This window comes from Oculina patagonica, chromosome 6, assembly GCF_052425735.1.
Source record: "Oculina patagonica isolate OP01 chromosome 6, crgOcupat, whole genome shotgun sequence".
NCBI lineage: Eukaryota > Metazoa > Cnidaria > Anthozoa > Scleractinia > Oculinidae > Oculina > Oculina patagonica.
Window position 1 is genome coordinate 27,363,734 of NC_135763.1, and position 13,160 is coordinate 27,376,893.

Sequence of the window (13,160 nt, forward strand, 5' to 3'; positions counted from 1 at the left end):
GTATCCTTTTAAGTTCTGTATCATTCCCAAAATAAGCTAAATCGTTTAGAGTATACCGTATATGACAATATGACATAGTTGATAACTTTTTTTTAATTTCCCTCATTTGTCTTCATGGAAATATTTTTTTTTATATATATATATCGAACAAGAAACAAAAATAATTATGTTTCATTTTACTAAGTGAGTAAACGAAATCGTAGCATGTATATAGCACGTATTTGTGACAGTTAATTTAGCTGCTGTAAAAAATAAAATAATTGTTTGGTGATCTTTTGTGCTTTTTGTGATATTTTATGAAACAAACAGCTATTTCTGTTTAATCAGTCTACGACTCGTCATGAAATATATTAGAAATATTATTATTATTTGTTGTTGTTGTTGTTGTTGTTGTTGCTGTTGTTATAACTAGTTTTATTAGTTGTGTACATTTGTCCTTGACACCTATTCAGATGGTTAAAGGAAGTGTTTCTTTTAGCTGACAAAAGTGGAGATGGACTTCTCAGTGTCGATGAGGTCTTTTCTTTGATGCACGAACTCAACGTCAAAATACCAAACAGAAAATTAAGGGAAACCTTTAAGCTTTGTTTATTTTCTTCCTCGACAGCTTGAAACTCATTGGAGAAGAAAACTTTGCTGGACGGCAAGGATAAAATTTTATTTTTCGAAAAAGGCAAAACATTACATGTTTATAAGCATGGAAAATATATATTTTAAGTGTTTTATTTTAAGTGTTCCTTATCTGCTACTTGTCTCTAAATAACTGCAGGCTGCCGATACTGCCGAAACGAGTTTGTCAATTTTTACAAAAGCATATCGACGAGGAGGGAGATTTACCTTCTACTACTGAAGTAAGATTGAATTTATACTGATTAGTAATCGAAGAATTTTAACTTATGTATTATAAGCGTCAATATTATTATTTTTTCTTGTTTCCTATTAAGAAATTTAAGTTTCGGAATTTTTTTCCGAGTTTTTCAGTTAATGCAAAATTTATCATGCTATATTACTACATATTTATTGTATTTTATCAACAAGGAAGCGAAAGTATTCCTGGTATTTCATAAGAATGCTGATAAATTAAAGTAATTAACTAAATGTTTCCACACGTTGTTTTTGTCCAAGGTGACGTGCGGGTTCGTATGTATGGAATCACATCAGACAAAAAGAATCTTTGTACATGACACTGTCAACCCATCTGCACTGATTGTATTTCTTTTTATCGCTCTTCACAGATATGGCAATAGTAAAGAGCACATGACAGTCACCGAACTCAAACTATTTTTAGAAACAGAGCAAAAGGTATTATAAATTTTACCGAATTACACTCTGCCCACCTTTATGATACCTCTTTTTGCCACAACCACTTCCCGGTATCAGTATCACGATTTTCGTACCTGAGCCTTTTCTTTTAATATAATGAAATTCAGATTGGAGAGTAAATTGTTGTCAACTTTAACTATAAAAAATGCTGGCATTGAAGCTTCTTAATGCTACGCGGGTGGTATGGTCTGATAGTCCGCCTAGCATTTATTCATGTAAGTGGCAGTAAAAAAGAAAAATAATTTATATGCCAACCAGCGATTACTGAGGCATAATTTCTACTTTCTATCTCTTTCTTTGGATCACGCTCCTTGGTTTTAGATGACTGATGTAACAGACGAGCACTGTGCCCAAATCATTCAGACATATGAACCCGTACAGAAAAACCGAAGTCTCGGCATCCTTGGAATTAACGGTAGCCAGCAATTTATTTTTGTTAATCTTTAGTTCTGTAAGAGTAATTAACATTTAATTTTTTTATATACATTAGGTCACGACGGTTTATCTCTTGAGGCACTTGGAATTTGTGAACGCATGTTTATCTGCCTTCCCATCATCGGTGTCCCTTTTTTATCAAAACTTTTCCCAAGTTTGTTGGTATAACGCAACCTTAACGACTACCTTCCTCTTAAGCCTCACATTTCCTACGAAGAAAAGACATAATTTGACTTTTAAATGGCGGTAGTTTTTTGTTTCTGCTTTTTTTGTTTTTTTGTTTGTTTGTTTTTTTGTTTACTTGTTTGTTGGTTTGTTTAGACTTCTGACCATAGTTTCAATTTGTTCTGAACAATAATCGATGTCGTGAACTGTGAGTGCGTGTACAAGTTCGCGAAATAACTTACTTAAAATTTAATTGCATAATTACACTGCCATTCCCATTATAGGTTTTACCAGTTACTTACTTGGTTCAGAGGGTGATATTTTCAACCCAGGGCACTCAAAAGTAAACCAAGATATGACACGGCCTTTGTCTCACTACTTTGTCGCTTCCTCGCATAACACGTGGGTTTTAATCTTACACGTTTTTCAACCACTGTTTATTGTAACTTTCTGGATGTCAAGAGGAAGTTTGTAACGATATACCAGCTCCTTTATAATTATAAAGATTGTAACAAATCTTCAGGAATAAAAATTGAAGATGTTTCGCACGAAATCAGTGGTCAGAAACTGCATATTGGCTATTGTACCGATCATAGCACGCAAACGGTCATCAAATGCCATTGTATAAGCGCGCAATATCTAGAGCACCTTTGGTGTAATACATCCATCAGGCATACGCTTTTCAAATTACTCACACCTGATTAACCGAAGGCTTGCTTGATCAGTATAACACACTTACGTAAAGTAATCTAATTTATCTTTCATGTTATGTAATTTTTCAATATTTTTTTATGATTAGTTACGAAAAATATTTAAATAAAAATACTGATCTTTTAATAACGCAGCTACCTACTTGGAGATCAGCTGACCTCAAATTCAAGTATGGACATGTACGTAAGAGTCCTGCAGTCGGGTTGCCGGTGTATTGAAAGTAAGCTTATGGACTTTTATGTTTTATTATGTTCATCTTTGAGACAGTAACGTTTTTAGCAATACCATGACATATCCTTGCTGGCAACCAGTAATAATGACATCTATTGAAGTGCTAGTAAATAAGTACTTTTTCTGATTTCAAAATGAGAATCGGCCCTTAATACCCCTCAATAAAGACCTATCTCAACCATCGCCTCCATCGCTTTCATCTATCATTGCTCTTCTTTTAGGCAACCATATCCGAAACCCATTATCGTGACCGTTTGGCGTTTTTTATGCTTGTTACCCAAAACATTCGCAAATACAAGCATTGATTTTAGAATGTTAATGCGGTAATTTTCAAGTCGAACATTAAAATTATTTTTTCTTAAATTCTTGCAGTTGATTGCTGGGATGGAAAAGACGGTGAACCTGTAGTTTATCATGGCTACACGATGACATCAAAAGTCAAATTTCGTTACATCATTCTCAATATCAACGACTTTGCCTTCCTTAACAACAAGTAAATACATAAGCTTTTTTGTTTATCGTTACAAGTATCAACAACAACAACAACAACAACAACAACAACAATACACAGTTCTGTCTGATAAAAGGTATAACATTTATGCTCCCCACGGGCAAACTGATAGAAGCAAAGAACATTTAGGCATAAAGAAAAAATAAACTCCAAAGAGGTTTAACTACTTGTTGTGTTCGAAGTATAATTTTCAAGAGGGAAATAATTAAAGTAGGGACTTTTTTTGACCATCGTCAATAATGGGAAACTAAGTCAGTCGGGGAAGGGGAGCTTAGAGTGGCTAAAACTCTATACTAAGCGATCCTTCTGTTAATTAATTATTTGCATCTTTAACATAGCATAGACTGTTTTCTTCCCTATAGATATCCAGTTATTCTTTCCCTTGAGAATCATTGTAGTGTAAGCCAGCAAAAAGTTATGGCAAGGCTTATGCGGGACATTTTTAAAGATATCCTTTATTACTTCTTTGCTATCATTTCCATGTGATGGTGTTACCTTTATATATTATCACTTTATTGTCCAGGGGCTGATCCAAAATTATGTTAATGCGAGGGAATGCGAGTGTGAGTAGAAGAGTTTTAAGGCTATAATCCCTGAAAAACTTTGGAAAACACTGTTTGCAAACTATCTCACAGGGATGACCTCTTACAGGGATAAGGTGAGGTCCCCCCCCCCCCCCCATATCTCCCCACCGCACCCTTACTATTCCTGATCATGTTAATTAATGCATAAGATAGGTCCTTAACGTTTTCCACATAAACTGATATACGAGACAAGTTTTGATGGAACAGATTTGCCCACACCACAGAGTTTGATGGGTAAAATTTTAATTAAGGTAAGAATCCTCTGGCGTTATCCTTTCATCTATTTTTGGAAACTTACACGTGTTCTCGTAATATTTTCGTAGTTTTTCTTGTACTTATGGACTCGATTTATCCAGGCTTAATCTTATAGATTATTCTCAGAACGTAGATAAGGTATCATAAAGGTGGAGTATACCCTTGTAAGCAAATATTACCGAAGTCTGTATAGTTCACAGTTTGATTATTCAGCAGCTCAAAGAGCAAGGCATTATTTTAAGATTATAAAGGAGCTTCGTTATAATTTCTCCCTACTAAAATAATTTCTAATTACCAAAAACAACTTCAAGGCCAAAAAATTACCAGCAGCGTTTGAGGAAGACTTAGACGAAGGCGAGGTTACAGAGGAAGATTCAGCTGACGAGATGGAAGAATACTTTAAGTGCAAAAATATTGAGGTGAGAACATAAAGATAACATAATCTTATCATAAAAACCATTATATGTTGATCAACTCTTATCTTTAAACTGTGTCACTGCTGTGTGCCAACTTTAAATAACCAATATCAACACTTAAAATTATAATGGGAAGTTTATTGACAACTCTCCACATTCATCCTGATATTCTACCCCAGGGTGGCCATTGTGAATTACACCCGCCTGGGAGCAATTTTACGAGTGGTATGAATTTCAGAAAGAAGTGCCCCATTTTATTCCTCTCTTCTTCAAAATGTTTTTTATTTAATTTTAATCCATTTTATGCTCATATCAACTGGCTGCCTGCCTTCACTAGCCCCTATATTTATTTCAGGCAGCCACTACTCTAATTTTATTTTTAATGAAAAAAATATCAAAATTGTACAAAAAGGCAAAAAGAGAGTAATCATAGAAGTTGTTGTTGTCGCTGGTATTATTATTTCTTAAACAGAACACTTTAGAGCAGAAAGCAAAGGAGCGCAAATGGCGTCGCACATTGGCTTCGTTACACCGACTCCGTTTAAACAAAGACGACGAAGAAAGCGACGCACGTGGCGACCTTAGTTCGGCAATTGTGACGTCGGTGGCCCTGGAAGAACCAGATTCAAAAGAAGCTCAAAAGAGTGTCCCAAGGGTGGGTAATTAATGACTTAATTTCATTTTTTTTTTTGTCATTGGTATTTGTGGTAGTGGCGATGGTGATGGTGTTAAGGATGACAGCTTTACTTCGTTAAACAAAAAATAAAAATCCACGAAAGATGATCCTCATCCCCTTACAAATTGCCACGATGATCTTACAAGGCCAGGACGTCCTTATCATCCGTCATCTATACATAATAGAAATCCTGCAAAATTTGTACTTTGTTTTCCGTCCGAGTACTTTTTGTTTTCAATTTGTTGAGTTATAGCATTATTGTCCTGCTAAATCGGAATGTCGCCCAGTTTTAGCCAATTCACCGGCCCACGGTCTTTTTTGCTAAGCATCCGGTGATATTCTGCGATATTTCAAAGCATGATTGTTATTGTTCAGTGGGAGTTAAAGTAGCCATAAAGATATCCACTTCGCAAACTCCGGGGTTGGAAGAGAAAGAGTGAGGCAACGACGCATTACTAAGCAATAATTTATGTTCATTTATACTTCTTAGCTGCAACGATCACTCTCCGCAAAATATATCACTCACCAGCATCCTGAAACAGCAGAGATAAGAAAAGCTCAAAGCTTCAGCGAGAAGGATAAGGTATGATTTTTGTTAGAAATACTCGTCAAACAAATGAAAACAAGAGTGTTAGTTAAAACCATTTTTTGACAGCAAAGGTATTCCTATACCTTTTCCGTATACCTTCAAAAAAAAATGGTACCGGTGGAGCAGGGATTGCGCAGTTGTGAGGGCGCTCGTCTCCAACCAATGTGGCCCCGGTCCGATTCCCGGATCTGGCGTCATATGTGGGTTGAGTTTGTTGTGGTTCTCGTCCTTGCTCTGGGGGTTTTTCTCCGGGTACTCCTCTTTTCCTCCCTCCACAAAAACCAGCATTTCCCAATTCCAATTCGATCGGGAAGCCATCCTTCGTAAAATAATGCCAATTTTACCCTCCTTTCACTTACCTATAGAAGGATACTACATCACTCTTTTTTAAATTTTTCACTAGAATAACCCCTTATGTACTAAATGAATCGACTGTTCGGTGGCAATCGGTAGTCTGTTCGAGATCCCTACCCTTTTTATACCTCAAGACGTGAATTCCCTACCCTTCTATGATGCTGTATATACATAGAGCCTGAAAAGTTACCCCTTTCGGGCAGAGCCGCCCCGTTAAGTCCACTTTGATGGTACCCCCGGGCTTTTATTCCACAATTGCAAAAGCGACATCGGGTGTTGTCCCATCAGACCCTTTCAGTCAAAACGATGCGCGGCTGATAATACGTGGTAAATCAATATTTTTGATCCGTTTTGACCTCTCTTCCGGCTACATCAAGACCTAATGTTTTTAAATAGATATCGTGTCACAAAAGAAATTAAGGTATCGTTAACACAATGGTTGCAGAAATTGGGTGACGTTCTTCCCATATAAGAGGCCTGGTTCATATGCGTTACGCAAGACCACCAAAGTACATGCTCATGTATAAAGCAATTGCAAAAAATCGAAACTATACAGGCTCTGCTGATGTCCTTTTCAAAGATTAATTGATCTGTTCAAACAAACGCAAACAAATTTGGGAACCCACACAGGTGCACGTGCGAGCTAATGATTCTTTGTAGTTGTATTCGCGTTAACGTGTTTTCACTTGTTTTACATTGGTCAATCCGCGCTTGGGATCCGCTTGGGGTTGTGCATGTCACACGAGCTTGCGGTTGAGTTTACTCTACATTGCTCAGCTAGGCTTTTAAAATTTCCCTTTTTTTCCAGAAAATGAAAAGACGAAGTAAAAAGAGACAACCTTCTAAGGATGAGGTGAGTAATGCTCTGGATCTTTTCTTTGCCCTTTTATTGTTATCGCAATTAACTAATACAATTTTTATAGTGTAGTAGAAACAATGAGTGCCTAATAGTTTTTTTGGCCTCACATTAGGATGATTTTAGAAGAACTATCAAGCTAAGCAGACACCTATCCGATCTTGTTGCTTATACGAGATCGACTACCTTTAAAGGACTGGATCTCAATGAAAATGGTATGTGAAGAAAATTAAAAGGTCATTGAAGGTTAAATTGAACAATTCAGTTAAATTTAAATGACTTGAATGTGGTTAATTGACAAGTTCTGGCAAACATTGAAAGGATGACGATGAGAAGGGACTGTGTCACGGATTTTAGTTTAATTTAGGCACAAGAACTGTGACCATCAAATTCGTTGAATTAATATCAAAATACAAAATACGGTACGGATGGCCATACAAGGTACGGATGGCCAAGAGTGATTGAAACGGATTGCGATATGGGTTTTGAAATATTGTTGGGCTGAACAGTTTTAAACGTTAATCTCGTTTCCTTATATTTTTAAATTATAACGGCCGGGAGACACATTTGGTTGCAAGAAAGCTATGGTTCTGTCATTTAGATCCAAAGAAGTAATTTCTTTGCAAACATTACGTTTTATAGCGAATATTTGGTAAAACTTAATAAAAATAAACCTAACTCAGCCTTGACACAGCCCCTTTTAGAGTAATTTGCATTATGCAGTGCAGGTAAAATGATAATGTTTTTTTTTTTTTGTTTGGTTTTTTTTTTTACAGAAACATTCTGGGAAGTAATCTCCGTGCCTGAGTCTAAAGCATACAGATATGCTGACACCAAAGGCGAACAATTCGTGCGATACACAAGATACAAGCTCTGCCGAATATACCCATCAGGATACAGAATTGACTCGAGCAATCCGAATCCACAAGCGTTCTGGAATTGTGGTTGTCAGCTTGGTAAAGACATTTTTATCCCATTAAATGCGTTTATAATTATGAATTAGGATATAAAATCACCCTAAAAACGCAGCAATAATAAAGGAAAAATTATTGTTAGGCTTGACACTGATTATTAGCTGTTTTCTTTCAAAGTTTGGAAATTAAAACATTTTTTGTATGCTTGACCCACTACATAGCGTCTTAATATTTGAAAATAAATCTCACACGCTCGTGAATTCAGTTGTCGATAATAAACAAATCTCGCATCTTCCCCTTGGTGCACGATAGACGATTGATTACCAAAACTTAAGACATTTGAAAATAATTTCAAGTATTGCAAATAACGAATGATTCCTCAACGTCAAGTTCTTCTTCTTCTTTTATACGTTTAACCACAATTACCTTTTCATAATTATCAGACGATTGCAGATGATGAACCGCTTATCGCAGCCTTTTCTTTTCTTCTTATAGTTGCACTAAATTATCAAACGGATGGAAGGATGATGCAAATATACCGGGGAAAATTCAAGTCCAATGGAAACTGTGGTTATGTTTTAAAGCCAGATGTCATGTGCGAAGGTATTCTAGGAGTTTTTATTTTGAGACACTTGTAGAAAAGGCAGCGTTAACATTGCATGCTAATTATTCTAAAAGAGCGTTGAAAATATATATTCTTAAACCCGATTTACACGCGCAAAAAAACTCGGCACGGCACGGTAAATTTTTGGCACCGTGCTGACAATTTTGGGCACGGCACTCTCAATTATCGACGTGTAAACGCATTGGTCCCACTGTGATGTGGCATAAGTGCCCATTTTTTTAGGGGTGCCGAGACTACCTCCAGGAGGTAGTCTCGACACGGGTAAATCGAGGCACCGTGCCGAAAACAAGCGTGACGCGTGCATGCATAGTTGGCACGAAAACGGCGGCCACTGCGGCATTTTCGTCCCAGGAGCCCTCGTTTATTTTGGTCATGTGGTCGGCGTAAAGAGTGTAAAAAAGAGAAGTTGTGGGCGATGAGAATGTCTCCGAGCACGAAAATAAGAAAAAGCTCCCGCTCTCAAAAAAAACGTCCACCATCATTGCAAAGAGCCATTTATTTTTCTTTCCTCTTCTTCTGATCTCGTCAGCTTCCTTCAGATGTCGATTTGTTTTGCCATTGAACACTAATTAATATGTTGAATTGTCGACAACTCGTTCCAGGCCGACAAAATTCGCGCTTTCCACTGAAAGCGCGATGAACCATTACAGCAAAACATTTTTCTGTTATTTATCGGGAAGAAAACTGATGGAAAGTAGGGGTGCCGGTATAAAAATTGAAACCGTGCCTAGCAGGAGAAAACCTACTTGTTTTGGTCGTGTAAATGAGTAGTGCAGTGCCGAAATGGTTTGGTCACGGTGCCAAACTTTGCCGTGCGGTGCCGATTTTTTAGCGCGTGTAAATGGGGCTTTTTAGTAGTTCTATTTACGAGACGTTGTTTCTTAAATACGAACAAATTTCATAGATTTGTACAATTATGTTTACTAGCGAAATGGACTCACTTCTCTCAGATATGTGCACTTTATATTTGCTCATCCCCAGACTGAGGTAACCCACAAGCCTATCAGTGGGCAACTGTTTCGTCCATGTTGGGAGTAGTCAGCACTGCGTAAGGCATGGTGGATAATGGGAAAAAGATCTTATTTCTCAAACCTTAGTGGTTCATCGCTTATGGTACGCAAGGTGGATGTCTAGAGACTACCGCACCAGTAGTATAAGACTACTTGTTTCGTCCAAAAGAGGACGAAACAGCTGCCCACTGCTAGGCTTGTGGGTTACCTCAGTTTGGAGATGAGCAAAGTGCACTTATATAAGTGAAGTGAGTCCATTTCACAAATTAACATAATTATATCATGTGCCTCAGGATAACAAGTGCTCACTTTAAATAGATTCGGCCTCACATTTACCATGTACGCGCTTGATATTCTATTAATAAAAAAGTGTATATGATGTGAACCCTATTTAATTTCAGCTGAGCCAAAGTTTGATCCAATGACAAGACAAGAAATCACCGGGGTCAATAGAAAGCTTTGCAGGATAAAGGTGAGATGTAACTGAATGGCTCTTAACCAACGTACATACATCCACGTACGGTTTCAATGTAATTTAATAATATCAACATGGCGTATAAGGTGAAGTAATATGCTTTATCTCACGCCTTCATAAATTCAGTAGAGAAGAAATCAAATTAATTTGAATGGAATTCTTTATGAAATGGAATCACGTTCGTTAGCGTACGTAGCAATTCACAACTTAGCAACAAAAATGTTTCACCTGACACTTGCAATGTTTTGACTTGACTTTGAAGATGCCTATTGCTCAAGTTGTCGAAGCATCAGTCGCCAGCAACAGTTCTTTCCAGAACCACTCTCGCCCAAACGTTTAACTTTACGAGCAACTGGTACCGCTGGGTTTAAACCATTTACAAAGAAAATTTTACTTTGCACAAAATCACCTCTGCATTAATTATATTCGTTTCTCTGTCTGCATTTTATTTAGTTTTGTTTTCGCTCCTTTGACTTAGTTAATCAGTGGTCAGCAGTTACCCAAACCAAAAGACAGCATATTAGGTGATCGTGGTGAGGTAAGTATAACGTCCGTACTGTTAGACCACATCTAATTTGTTTCACGTCCAAAACCATCTGACGGACTTTGTTGATCTCCCTAAGCAAGGTCTTAAGTCTCAGACATATTTTGAGTTTGTAATTGGCATGGCAAGTTCGTTTTGCAATTGGCGAATGTTGCCACGTTAACTCTGATCTATAACTACCCTTTATAGATTTTGATCGGTCAAGTAAAACGCTGCCATTGCACAAGTCGAAAGTCCATTAAAGTATCTTTAGATATAATTTTGTCAATTATGTCTGCTGGATCTATTTTTAAATTACCTAAAACTACCTGATTTATATGTAGCTTTATAATTGTTACAGATCATCGATCCGTACGTGGAAATAGAAGTGATAGGGATCCCAGCTGATAACTGGTAAACGGCGCACGAAAACAATCATGGACAACGGTAACTGAAAAAAAGCCGTTTTTTATCTTCTCAGAAAAAACAAAAAAAAAAAGCGTCTGGCCTTACACACACACACACATAAGCAATTCACTTGGCGTGCGCCACTGAAGATTTCTTTTTCCGACCAAAATTTAAGCTTAATAAAGATGATATCGTAAGAATTGTTTTCAAGTCGTGACATAAACAAAGCTTTGGCATAAATCTTTTGTTAGCCAAGCTTTCAATGGGCCGCTCTGGAAGAAGATTCTGTCCTTGATCTTTGTTTATAATACTTTTGAATATTCGCGCGAAAAGGGCTTCAGAAGTCCCGGATGTGTCGCGGCATTCTGGGCGATGGTCAGGACCTCGGCCAGGGTATTCTCCAATTATACCCTCGCAATTTTTCAATAATATACATTGATGCAGGCTAGAAATAAGAAAGGTGAAATTGGAAGACATTTCATCAATGTTGGCTAATGTTTGTTCATCAACAAGCATTCTTAAACCCTTTTCTAGCCGGTCATTTTAACTTGTAGAATTCCATTTTTACATTCAGTCTCAAAAGGTGTAGATGGAAGATCTCGAGTTGACAGGTTGATGAATTAACGTATGCAATTAATATTGACAATACAATTTTTACCCTTACCTTCTGGTGCAAGCAACGAAAACGCTACTAGTACGAAAATTGAAAACATGAATTGTTTTTTTGTAATTATTTTCAGGCTTCAATCCAGTTTGGGACGAGTCAATTACCTTTATTCTTACTTTTGCGGATCTGGCCAATTTTCGATTTGTTGTGTGGGACGAGGATCCTATTAGCAGAGACTTCATTGGTCAAGTCACTTTTCCATTCTCAAGCCTCATGCCAGGTAAGACCAGTTAAAGTAAAACTATTATACTTGTTTCTTTTTTGTTTGTTTGTTTGTTTGTTCCTTTATACTTTTATACTGTCACATTTACTACGTTGAGACAACTATAATCATTCATTCATTCTTTAATTCACACGCATATTTAATAACGTACTAACAAATTTGTTTACTTTACTCGTACATTTAGCTGTGTGCTCACTTATACTTAATAACTAATATACTTTACTTACTTACTTACTTACTTACTTACTTACTTACTTACTTACCCACCCACCCACCCACCTACCTACCTACCTACCTACCTACCTACCTACCTACCTACCTACCTACCTACCTACCTACCTACCTACCTACCTACCTACCTACCTACCTACCTACCTACCTACCTACTTACCTACTTACCTACCTACCTACCTACCTACCTACCTACCTACCTACCTACCTACCTACCTACCTACCTACCTACCTACCTACCTACCTACCTACCTACATGTACCTACCTGCCTGCCTGCCTGCCTGCCTGCCTGCCTGCCTGCCTGCCTGCCTGCCTGCCTGCCTGCCTGCCTGCCTGCCTGCCTGCCTGCCTGCCGCCTGCCTGCTTACTTGCTTGCTTACTTAATTGCTTACTTAATTATTGTTGGAATGGCTTTGACAGTTAAGTTCCTGCTGGAAACTAGCCAGGTGAGTTTGTTTTAACCTTTGGTATAGATTGTAACATGAATTTACAAAAAAAAAATTGCCCATGTTCTCAAGCTAGCTGTGAAGAACGTAAGATTGTGTATTTTTCTTACAGCGAACTTTGCCGTAAAAGCAAAAATGTTCGCAGCGCATTGTCGAGGTGAGCGAAGTATCGCGCGAAAGGTCGCAGCGAATTGTCGAGTTGAGCGAAATGTCGCGCGAAAGATCGAAGCGAATTGTCGAGGTGAGCGAAGTATCGCGCGAAAGATCGCAGCGAATTGTCGAGGTGAGCGAACTATCGCGCGAAAGATCGCAACGATTTGTCGAGGTGAGCGAACTATCACTTCGACATTTCGCGCCGTTCCAAACAATAGGTGTCACGATAATTCGCTGAAATTTCGAAGAAATATCGCGTCGCGCGAAATTTCTTCGAAAAGCTCCGAAAAGCCAGGAAATTCGTCGAAATTCGTTTGCATTACTTTTGCACAATACTGTAACTCATTTCTCGTTAAAGGCTTTGCACCAGATCTTATA

At 37.7% G+C, this 13,160-nt stretch overlaps 1 pseudogene across 1 annotated transcript; it reads left to right on the forward strand.

Moving 5' to 3' along the window:
* The first annotated feature begins 697 nt into the window (after positions 1–697).
* LOC144657975 (1-phosphatidylinositol 4,5-bisphosphate phosphodiesterase eta-2-like) lies at positions 698–12,756 on the forward strand (annotated as a pseudogene). Its single transcript, XR_013571632.1, has 22 exons — positions 698–719; positions 770–851; positions 1,236–1,302; positions 1,645–1,738; positions 2,208–2,325; positions 2,769–2,854; positions 3,238–3,358; positions 3,739–3,824; positions 4,132–4,211; positions 4,527–4,634; positions 5,104–5,286; positions 5,798–5,890; positions 7,059–7,103; positions 7,222–7,321; positions 7,883–8,062; positions 8,516–8,623; positions 10,057–10,127; positions 10,609–10,668; positions 11,015–11,100; positions 11,802–11,948; positions 12,604–12,629; positions 12,742–12,756. The product of XR_013571632.1 is annotated as a 1-phosphatidylinositol 4,5-bisphosphate phosphodiesterase eta-2-like (transcript).
* Positions 12,757–13,160: the final 404 nt, after the last annotated feature.